General features: G+C 39.9%; 1 long non-coding RNA gene across 1 annotated transcript; it reads left to right on the top strand.

Moving 5' to 3' along the window:
* Positions 1-284: 284 nt before the first annotated feature.
* Positions 285-3,999, top strand: LOC133014098 (uncharacterized). The gene is made up of 5 exons (XR_009681439.1): positions 285-571; positions 1,180-1,279; positions 1,884-2,036; positions 2,229-2,301; positions 2,610-3,999. It is a non-coding gene; the product is annotated as an uncharacterized LOC133014098 (long non-coding RNA).
* Positions 4,000-11,744: the final 7,745 nt, after the last annotated feature.

The following is an 11,744-nucleotide window of genomic DNA, read 5'->3' as shown; positions in this document are numbered from 1 at the left end:
CACACACACACACCTTTGCATGCACACACAGAGAAAAACGATGATGACTAGAAAACTTAATAATTCACTTGGACGGATACACAGTGACATAAATATACATTGGCATATTTTATGCATAAAAAACACTTTTATTCCCTGACACATGTGCTCATAGAGTATAAACATGGCTGCTTCCATGGGAACAAGGGGGAAGTCGTACTTGGCAATCTGACATTATCTACAATTCACCAATGATGTAATTCCCAGTGGAGTACACTCTTAACCCGGATTTTATTTGAACTAAACTTGTTTAGTGGTCATAACTTATAATGTCTAGTTTCGTGAAAACAGTATGTCATTACTTAATCAAATGAGTTGTTTGCACTATTCACCTGAAACACACAACGTTACTAATGATGTTAAGCAGAGCTGACTTAGAATGTTGCTTTTCTGTAAGAAAGGGGAGGGGCCTATTTGAATTTCTGCTCGGTGGCATGTTGGGACATGCCTGCAGGGCCCGGTGTGAGGAGTCTGGCTGCTGCTGCTTCACGAGTGATATTCGACGGTGTCAAAGCCTAAACCAAGTGGAACGGTAAATATAATTTTCAGTAGCTTTCCTGGATATGTTACTACAAAAGAAAAACGGTCCAGTGACCATACAAGCTAAAGTTAACTTGTGTCAATGTGATTTTCTGTCGGCTCATAGATAGCTGCCGACCACAAAGCTTCAGCATTCATTTGAAAACTTTTTTTTTTCTTCTTTTGTATTAAGCAGCGTTTATTAATCCTACACCAAGTGGAATGGCGAGTGTTTAATTGAACAATCTGTGGATATCTCTGGGAACAGTGACCTAAAGGCTTTGTGTTAGTGAGGGGCATTATGATTGCACGTGCTTGTGGCTAACGCTAGCTATTTTCTGTTCATAACCATATCTATTCAAAATGCGTTTATGTTACTGCAACTAAGATGTTAGGCTGACGTTTTTTAATTTTCTCTTTGTTGTGAAAATGCAGTGGAACTGTAAGTACTGTGATTTTATATCTGAGAAAAGGGGTCACCTTTTAAAACATTACAGGTTAAAACATGGGAGCTACACCAGAACTGTAGCATTCCCTTGCTTACACCAATAATGTTTGTGCTAATTGAATTCCATAAATGCTCTTAAGGTATACTTATCTAAGATTCACCCAAATGCACAGGAGGCACACATGTGTGAAACTGCCCAACTGACCTTTCGACTCTGAACCTGCCATAAGCACGATAATGGAACGCTGGCCTGCTCTATTCACAGAAGACCAGGTATGTTTACCCATTATCTTCTCACCACTACGTCGAATGGAGGGGTGGGTGAAGTGTTTGAGTCTACAAAATACTAAAAAGCAACCAAAACCAATACAAGTGAAGTAACTTGTGACCACTTCTTCAGAAGTAATAAAACGGCAGAAAAAACATAACATGCCTCCATTCTGCTTCCATCAGTGGTGTCATCTGAGTGTCACCAAGCCCTGACATTCATATTCGTCTCGAAATGGCATCATTTACACCAAGTTTTTAGCCTAAATGTCCTCTGATATCCTCCTCTGGAGTCTGTTCACCCTAGCACACTCCACACAAGCTCTCACCCTAGGCTGCGCAGTAACATAGCTTCTTCAGGTATTGGACATTTAGGGCAAAAACTTGGTGTAAATTACGCCGTTTCGAGTTGAATTTGAATGTGACAGTGGGAGTGGGCTTGGTGACACTCAGATGACTCCACACAAGCAGTATGGAGGCATGTTATGTTTTTCTGTTTAATTACATCTGAAGAAGTGGTCACAAGTTACTTCACTTGCATTGTTTTTGTCTGAAAGCTTGTAAAAACTTTAAATGATAAATTTTTTTAATGTAACTTTGTATTTTTCAGATCTACATGAAGTACAGTAGGATTGTGGGCAAGAACCTCAAAAAAGAATTCTTTGAGGGCATCGATCGGCACAGTTCTTGTCTCGTTGAAATATTTTGATGTAAGAGAGGGATCATTGGGCAGCAGTTGACTCAGCTATCACAAGAGACCAAGGTTAGTCCATACCCATCCTGTATTTGCATTGTTTTCACAGCTTATGTAATTTTCCAAAAAAGTTGTACTTTATTAATTGTGCAGTACAATCCAAATTGTGCTTGGTTATTTGGGCACTCCCATACAAACCATTAATTTCCTGTCATTGTATCCACAGTATCTAACTCTTGTTGTCATATTACTCTCCAAAAGACTACAGATCCAACAGATATTCGTACAATGATGCTCAGAGGCCTTCTCCAATGACTTTTTCAAAGCTTGCTTTGTAAGTAACCTCTTTCTTTATCAAAGAGTATATAACATTGTGAATGTGTCATGTTGATCTTTTATCAATTATTTGTTAAAGGGACTCATTATCTACTCACCACTATACCGTAGGGGTGGGTGAAGTATTTGAGCCCAAAAAACTGCTTTTTTTTTGTGATGTGTTTGTTAATTTACTCCTTTAATCATGACCAATTCAGCCCTCCCTCATGTTTCGCAATATCCCATGACTAGGCTACATTGCTAAACGTTACTAATGCTTATTTAATGACAGAGATGTCTTTGTGCTCTTATGTTTGTCTCCTTAAGGACTCATGATGATTCCTACCAACACATCGACATTAGGATCCTTCTTGTTGAGCAGTCAACAAGAAGATGCTGCATCTCTATCCAGCATCTTTGAAGATAATCATTGAGGAAAAAGTGGTGATGGTTAACATTGAAGACCTGCTGAGGGCTGTTTGTCTTCTATTGGGACTTGCATACGCACTTAACCTCAACTACCCCAAGTCGATGAAGCACAGATTCCAGTTCATTCAACAGGTACTTCTATCGTTGGGCCAGAGTGTGCTAAAACCAAGGTTGCAAACACTGAAAAATGTAATGATCTTAAGTGAAGGTCAATGTGGTTTTAGGTCAGTTAATACAAGATGGTTTAAAAAAGGCCATGCACCCACAAAAACTCCAAATCCACAATTTGCTTTGCCCTTTCTACATGACTGTATCTGTTAAAATAATTCTGTGGGTATATTTCTGACTAGTTTTATTACGAACACAAATGAATTTGTTAGCACTCGATGTATAACATGTATACATGTATATAAAGTTTTGGTCTCATATGGACAAATCCACAAGCTTGGTGTCTGGCTACACGGGAATAGCACATAACAAAACGTTTTTTGTTTATTTGTATTATGCAAGAATTTATCTAAGTTTAATGAAAGACAGGAATTTCCAGCCATGTGTGTTCCATGGTACAATATGTGTTGTGGTGTATGCTCAGGACTGAATATTGTGTTCACCAGATTTGAAAATTGACACGGTTTATCTGTCCTTCTCCAGTCAGTTTAAGTTTTAGAGGCTTGTAGCCAGTTTATATGTCCAGTTTTTTATACATACATCAGATATTGTTATATGCTGTGTGTTATAATCCCTTTCCAAACTAATTTTTATTTAGTTTATTCAAGCTATTTGAGTGATTGTCATGAGTGGTTTATTTGCCTTAGTTTCTAACAGTACGACTAGCAACAGTGGAAGAGGCCGATTACGTTTTATTTGTGGTTGTTCTAAAAGGTAGACAAAAGTCAAAAATGTCAACACTGAATCAGTGTTTATTACTTTGTATTATGTTAAAACTGATATAAGTAAAAAAAAAGAGAGGGGAAAGGAATTTTCAGCCACTTGTATTGTACGGTGCAAGATATAGAGGCATATGTTTGACTGCATTTTCTACTCAGTTGATTTTATACAATCTCTTAAACAGTGTTAAATTGTTGTTTCCAGTTTAAATTCACTGATGTATGGGTCATAATGTTTACAAGGATTTAGCAGATATTGTTATACAGTACGTCTGTGTTCCTTCACCAAACAAAGTGTTACAGGCAGTTTTTTTTGTGTCTGTTTATACTTGTCTTAAAAGTATTACTGTTATATAACATTTTAAATGTTTTTTCAAGAATAAAATACATTGGAGCATTTATATGTATTGTTTAATGTCTTACTTTTCATTTGATTTTGTTTAAACAATGCATTTTGCAAACTCAAAATATGATTACATTAAACTTAAAGACATCTCTTACATTAACAAATGATTTTAAGTACAGTTAAATAATGTTGTAGTTGTTATTACTTAAACAAGTTAGTTTGTTTAACTTAAAATTATAATTTCAATTCACTTAGACTTTCTAGTAGAATTAATTTATGTTAACTAATGATTTTGAGTTCAGATTACTAATGTAAACTCAAATATGTGGACTAAATCAACTAAGGTTTTTATGTTAATACAACTTAACTTGTTTAGTTTTTACCTTATGTAAAAACTTAAACGGTTTAAGGCAACGGGTTTCCTCACCTTTTTCAAGTAATGTCAACTTATTCGGGTTAAGAGTGTATGTAGTCAATGCAAAATGGAAGGTTTTGCATTAAGGGCACCTTGTGATGGAATCATTCTTCAGGTCGATTTGCAATTACGTTTAATAACAGATAAATGTGTTTTTAAAATAAGTGTGGCTCCATAAGTTTTACCTACTGTCACTGTGAAAACCTGTGTCTTATTTATGCCTAGCATCTCATTTCTTTTCATGGCCCTTCTCCTCATCCTTTCCTCCATTTTCAAGCTATCAAATCCTTCTATGTCCTGTATGTCATCCTTTCCATCTCCTTCTCTCTCTCTCTCTCTCTCTCTCCTCTAATTTACCTCAATTCAGATCCCCCACATGCCGCAGATAATAAGATACTCCCACTGGCCTGCGAGACTCATTCCCCCAGCATCTATCACTCCCAGAGTCACATTACTGCCCTTTACAAGCACCGGAATGTTTTTCTCCTTAATTGTAGCTGTATACATACCTCACCCACCAGTAATAATAAATGGTCTTGTTCTCCATTAAGGCCATTAGGGAACTCACACTGAGAGTAGCACGCCGTCCACAGTGAGCAGGGCTCATTTGAAGTTGGGTGTCGTAGCCAAGGAGAGGAAGAATGTCCCTGCTTTCTGGAAACACATGTTAACACCTTCGGTTTCTTGACTAGAAAGGTGCCGCAGGGATGTCCTCACTCTCGCTCTCAGTTCCTCTCTTTCTCTCTTTCTCGTCGCTCCTAACAAACACAAGTAAATAGAAACACCAGGTTGGACAGGAGAGGAGCAAGAGGGAAGGACTGAGGCTCCAGGGATTTAGCAAAATTATGTGTCTGCAACCAGATGTCTCAGACAGCGTGCCAATTTCCATCCAAGAATCGACAGTACCCATGTGGACCAGAAGATGGCACTATGTTCCCATTGTATTGCAAACACCATGCCTTATAATAATGTAGTAATAGAAAAGGCAGGACTCTTCATAAAATAGCATTAAAGATTAGTTGCGAGGGCTTGAATGGAGAGGTTGACTTTTTACAGTTCTGGCATTTATAGTGTTGGCAGTATTTCTAAAGCGTATTTTTTTTTTTTTTTTTTTACCAATTACAGAAAACGTAATGATTCATGTTAGATAGCGATGTTGCATTTCAGAGGTGTTTGTGTGCAACTTATTTACTTACTGAACATTAAGTCAACAGTGGAAACAATAAAGAAGACACAGCAGGGATGCGTCAGTAATTTTCTGTTTTGCTTTCTGTGGTGTAGTGCTCACCGCTCCAATTTTCTTTTTATAATTTTTTTACTCTTGCACATGTGGCTGATGGAAATTTATGAATGAAATCACTGCAAGTAGAGAATTCACAGTAAATGTCTGCTGTGTCTTCATTCCACCACTGAAGTGCAAACAGGTGCTGGCTGGCGAGGACGTGATATCTCTGCATATCACGTTGCACTTAGTGTTTATTGATAACGCTTCTGCCCAAGGTGTCTTTCCCTGCGAAGGCAGTGATTAACCATAATACTCCTGATAAATGCATATCAGTAGCCTGGAGGAACCGCATCTCCCATCCAGCCATTCAGACGATGACTGAGTTTATTCTGTGTTTTGTTAATGACTTTAGAACAACATCAATATATTTAATTGCATTGAATTTATTATATCAATGCTGGAGTTTTTTTTTCGTAGATGGAACTTGCTGGCAACAAACAGCATAACTGACAAGATAAATGGTTCTGGGTTATTTAAGTAAATGTGACTTGACGTTTATAGAATATTAAAACCCAACGGGCATGACTAGAAAAACATTTATCTTCATCATTTTGAAAAACGTACTTTTTCCCAATTAATGTTTTCATTTAGCAATGTATTTTTTTTCTTTCAGGATTAATAATCTTTTTTTTATAACTTTGAGTTTTCAAAGTCGAACACGCTACTTGGTGTTGTTTCCTTGTCCCTTTTTTCTCTCTTACAACACCCCCACTTTCTTTATAGATTGATATCATGTGTTACACTGAGACATTTCATCTCTTTCTCAGCAGTCTGCTGTCATGTCTGTCGCTATATGTGCCTGATACCAACAAGCCAATTTACAGATGGCGACACGAGAAACGGACAAGGAAATCATTACGGAAAGATTCATAAATATCGGCTGCTCTGTTTCTTTTAATGGTCAGGAGTCAGAAGTTTAAGGTATGGGAGTCCTGGAGCTAAAATACTCAAGGATAGATCAATGTCAGTCGTCAGGGGGAATGAAAGCCAGTCTGGTGGAAAAAGAAGGAAGGAAGGAAGGAGCTTCAGGCACTGAAAAGTCATATCATAGAGTCGTCAGGGTGGGCTGTGGTGGTTTCAAATCATGAATTCTTTAATGTACTAAGTCCAAATGGTCCCCTGCGCCCCCACAGTGCCTTGCCTGGCAGTCTGAAAATAATTGAGGACTTGAGCCCGAGCAAAGGGAGGGGTGAGTGAAGCCAGGCAGTGAGGATGCGGGACAAGGAGAAAGAGGAAGAGGGAGAAGGGGAGAATAAATAAATGACAGAGAAAGATGGAGACTCTGCTCATTACAAAAATTACCTTACCGCCACACTTACACAGCTCTCCTGTGACTCAGGGGCGGCCATTTGTTCAGTGCTCCTGCCCCTGTATCACTCACACTGATGATGAAGCTCCGGTGGAAGGTGGAAGGTAATCTAGTGGCATTTCAGGGAATGGACCTCAGAGGAATACTTCTTTCATCTGAGGTCATTAATCGCAACGTCCAATCACGCCGCTCGTAGATCAATAGCACTGGCCCATGCTCAAAATGAAGGCATGAAAAGTGATGCTGAAGTATAAAACATGCGACGGTAGTGTATGTTCCCCCTCAGCAAGTTTACAGCTGGTAGGGTCAGTGAGTTGCGGTGTGGCCTTTCCGATCATCACGAAGGCGCTGATCCAGAGGTTTGGTTGCTTAGGCTGTGAGTAAGTACTCAAAGCTGCTTGCTTGTGAACTTTGGATAAGCCTGTGTTGGAGGCAATTTTTTTTTGTGTGTGTTTCATTTTTTTGCCTCTGATTTACAGATTTAGAAAAACATGGCCCCAAAAAGAGTGTGATATCAATTGTGTAATAACGAAAACCGCTGCGGGGCCGGCTGCAGTAAAACCAGCATATCGAAAAAAACCAAGGTTAAAAACATTGCTCTGGGCGAGCAATCCTCGATTAGCGCTGTTTGGGAACCTTGATAATTGCCTTTCCTGGTTTCTCCGTTCAGTGAGTACTGGCCACTAACTCTCTTAGCTGGTTGGGTGTTCATTAGAAGTCCTCATTCAGTAGTTAGAAGGGATATGAGTTTTCAGCCAGCCCATTAAAGGCCAAATGTCACCAATTTAACTGTGTGCAAGGCTCATAAAATAAGTCATGCATGCTATTGATGTTCAGTACCTTTCCATTCTTTATAACGAGCTGCCTGCACAGAACTCCAGTGTGTAGAATGGATTTCTCTGACTTTAAATGGACAGATAATGAGCATGACTATTCCATTGCAGTAGTGTGTCTGTCTGCTATAGATAGAGGATTATTTTAACCTTTGTTTGTCAGATTTGCAGTCTCTTAAGATATTGCACCAATTTATGTTTTTGAAAGTGGAACCATTATCCTGGGGGGGAGTACTTATTTTTCTACATTCATTAATTTGATTGTTTATTTTGTAAATCTAGAATGTCTCTGTAGGACCTTCGTTTCACCTTCGTGTCTGTACCCTCACAGCATTTATTGGTGTTTCACCGTGTTATTAGCTCTCCATTACCTACTTGATACAGTAATAAAGTCCAGGTCTGTGGTAGCAAAGGTCTGTGAATTCCTAATGAGAGTCTATTGTTGTGTAAGTGTCTCTGTGAGCAGTGGGTTCAACTAAACTTACTTACGCCAAGTGTAATTGTTACCAGCATTAGAAAAGCCTCTGATACTGCCAAAAATGCTGGGTCGGGCATCGGCAAATCTTTGTGCCGATCAGAGACCTCATATTTAAAGTATATTAGATTCACCCAGATATAACTGCACATTTATTTTCTAGTCCTAAGTCACTTCTTCTTTGCCGGTCCAGAACAGCACTTGTGCAAGAGCTAGCTACAGTGTCAGCAATCTGGCAATATTTCCCACTAGAAAATAAAACAGCATAGTGTAGCCATGTAAAAGACTCACATCAATCTCATAAAGCATTTGAAGAACAATCACACACGCGAGCACGAGGAGTTTATCGAGGCGAAGGGCGAAAAAACAACAAACTTTGGAAATCGCATTCAAACAACGCAATTCATTTTACAGACATCCCCAAAGAGAGAAAGATAATCAACAAACGTGTCAATTTCATTGTTGTGTATTCCTAGATTGATTTGTGATCTTTTCCAGTTATATCTGTCAGACTAGATGATAAAATACATGCAATGATATTCATCCTCTGTTTGTATTTGTATTTCAGAGGGTTTAACCTGAGCCAAGCCAAACTACAATGTCAGCAATCACAGCTTCAATCAGGGTGAGTAGCATGAATCTGTCAAAATACATCTTATATGTTGTTATTTTTTGGTATCTTATCAGCACATGGTTTTGGCCGATGTGCAATCTCCAGGTATTGGGATTGGAAAATTGTGTCAAAACATTTATAATATCAAGCTTCTTCAACTTCTAGTGACCATGATTGTCTTTACATAAAAATGTCTTGGCAATCCACAATATACTTTTTGGAGAAATTTCAGCTCGGGCCCAAGAAATTAACCGACCGACACTTTCCCCCTGCCCCTCGAAAAACATTAGAAAGCATCATCAGTTGTAAGTCTTTTCAATCTGCTGCAATAGTGTGGAGCATGCCGCAACAACAACTCAAATATACTTACTCCATGTGTTCGGCATGAGGGGACAAATAACCCACATCAGCAGGCCTCTCAACACAGCCACAAGGGGAGAGGGAAAGAAAGGGATTGGGTTATTCCAAAGATGAATGTGCCTTGCAGCTTTTGGGCACACAACACAAAACCAGCGAAAGGGAACATCGGCATCATTTGATGAGGCATTCCAAATGTCTCGGGGGGACTGAATTGCCATGGGCTAAATGACAAATATATGTTGTTGGTGGTGGAGAGTGATTCTGCTGGCTGCCCTAAGGTGCTCTGTGGCTGCCAGCGCTATTCCATTTGTCCTTGAAGATGTTGGCTGAAAATGTTGTCATCTGCTTGGGTTGTCTTTTGTGCCTAGTGTGCGTCGGTGCAGTTACCTACTCTGAATCTCTCCTGTCCTCGACTTGGACTTGAGTCTCACTTCTTTAACTCTCCAGGAGACTGTCTGTCTTCCATGCAAGCTTTACCCCTCCCCTGCTTACGACTAATATTTCGATCACATTTCCCAGTACAGTTTTTGAGGAAGACAGGTAAAGCCACATTTCTGTACGAGCTTGTACAGTAGGAGAGACAAATCATTGTAGCTGATGACATGAATCGTTGTGCCTGTGTTAGAGTTACAGAATAGAGTTTGCACATATACAGAAAAAATATATATCCTCCAAGGCCATACTAAACTTTGGGAAAGTCTTCAAGTCAAAGTGTGCTACAGAAATTATATAATATTCTAATAAATCAATTTCAGCATAATGTAATGCAGCTGCCAACGCAGACAAAATCTACCATTTTCATAAAGTTCACCCTCTGTACTATGCATGACTTTTATTCCCATTTCAGGGTTTTATAATTCCAAAAGTCTCTCACTTATGAAATACATGAAAATGAATAATTCTTCGTGGGAAGACTTACCTCTCTTTCCTTTTTCTACCTATATGCCTGAATTATTGATATAAGTCTCAGAGAATTTCTTCTCCGTGCACGTCGTGGATTATCTATGCATACGCCTAAAGACAAAACAACATTGTAAAAACCTCCATCAGAGAGTGAGCGCGAGAGAGATGGAGTTTGAATATTTACAGTCGGTTAATGACATTTCCATTCTGTGGGCTTGTCAGAAATAACAAAGCCTCGCATTTACCCTCTGCATCTGCTTAAGTCTCTTTTCCCTCCTCCCTGTGCCCCAAGTGGCTCAGAAATCCTACTTTATAGCGAAGAGGTGTCAGAATTTTAAACAGGCCCCGTCTTTATCCCCTGCTTCCCCGAGCTCTTTCCCTTTAATTCCTGGAAGACTAGGCCGCGGTCGCCTTTTAACCCTCACCTGCTCCTCTGCTAGAATAATGTTGGCTTCTCTCTCTATTCTGTTCGGGGGGTATGTGGGGGGTGGGGGGGATGATGGAGAGAGAGGAGAAGGGGAGGTATGAGGGAGAGGAGAGTGTTCCAGACCGTAAAGAGAGATAGGGTTAAGATGGCTGGGGAAAGGGTGGGAGGTGTGTGTGTGTGTGTGTGTGTGTGTGTGTGTGTGTGTGTGTGTGTGTGTGTGTGTGTGTGTGTGTGTGTGTGTGTGTGTGTGTGTGTGTGTGTGTGTGTGTGTGTGGGTGTGTGTGAGAGTGTGTGTGTCCGTCGAGGTAGGGAGTGTCTGACGGAGACGGCAAGTAAAAAAGAAAAAGAAAAATGGATAATACTGGCAGAGGTAGAGGCAGGAGGCATGGACAGACAGCAAAGGCTGGAGTTGTATTATTTTCTGGTGGGACGCTGACTAGCCGTTTATCACACCTCACTGTGAAAAGAGAGGAGGCGGGAGGAGAGTGGTGGAGAGGTTTTTCGTCTCCGTCTCTTGTCAGACAAACCTGATGACAAAGCACTATCCACACGCCAGGTAACTTCCCCATTGTGAAATTGGAACAACTTTATAGAAAACCAAAATAAGAGTTGGGGGTGGGAGGGGGAGTGGGTTGGTGATTGGCCTACATATGAGGAGAAATGGAGGTGTTCCTTTGTCCTTACAAGAGTACATGCACTCGCTTGCACTAGCGAGTAATGACAATGTGTGCAGTATGTAATGACCGCTCAGACATGTTTTGTTTGAATTCTAACACATTTTGGAAATAGCTCCGCTCAAAATCACACATCATTCGCCAACCATTCTTTTCAGGGAGCAAATCATTAAAAAAAAAAAACTTGCTCCGTAAGGAATTATTCCTAATATAAATATTACCATACCTGAGACATTTAAACTCCACGTTGTCTAGAATTCGCTTCGTGCTCAAAAGGAATAAATAGGCAGAAGTTTCTGCTGTATGAGTAATTGCTGCAATTCACTCCCCTTTGAGTCAATCTCATGTGTGAAGTCAACGCTGTTAATTAGACCTGTTTTCATGTTCAGGGAACCAGCTGAGCCTGGCTCTCTCTCTCTCTATCTCTATCTCTCTCTCTCTCTCTCTCTCTCTCTCTCTCCCTCTCTCTCTCTCTCTCCCTCTCTCCATCTCTTTCTCTCCATAGC

Source organism: Limanda limanda, chromosome 11 (assembly GCF_963576545.1).
Source record: "Limanda limanda chromosome 11, fLimLim1.1, whole genome shotgun sequence".
Lineage (NCBI taxonomy): Eukaryota > Metazoa > Chordata > Actinopteri > Pleuronectiformes > Pleuronectidae > Limanda > Limanda limanda.
The sequence above is the reverse complement of the archived record's forward strand: the minus strand, read 5'-3'. Positions and strand labels throughout refer to the sequence as shown.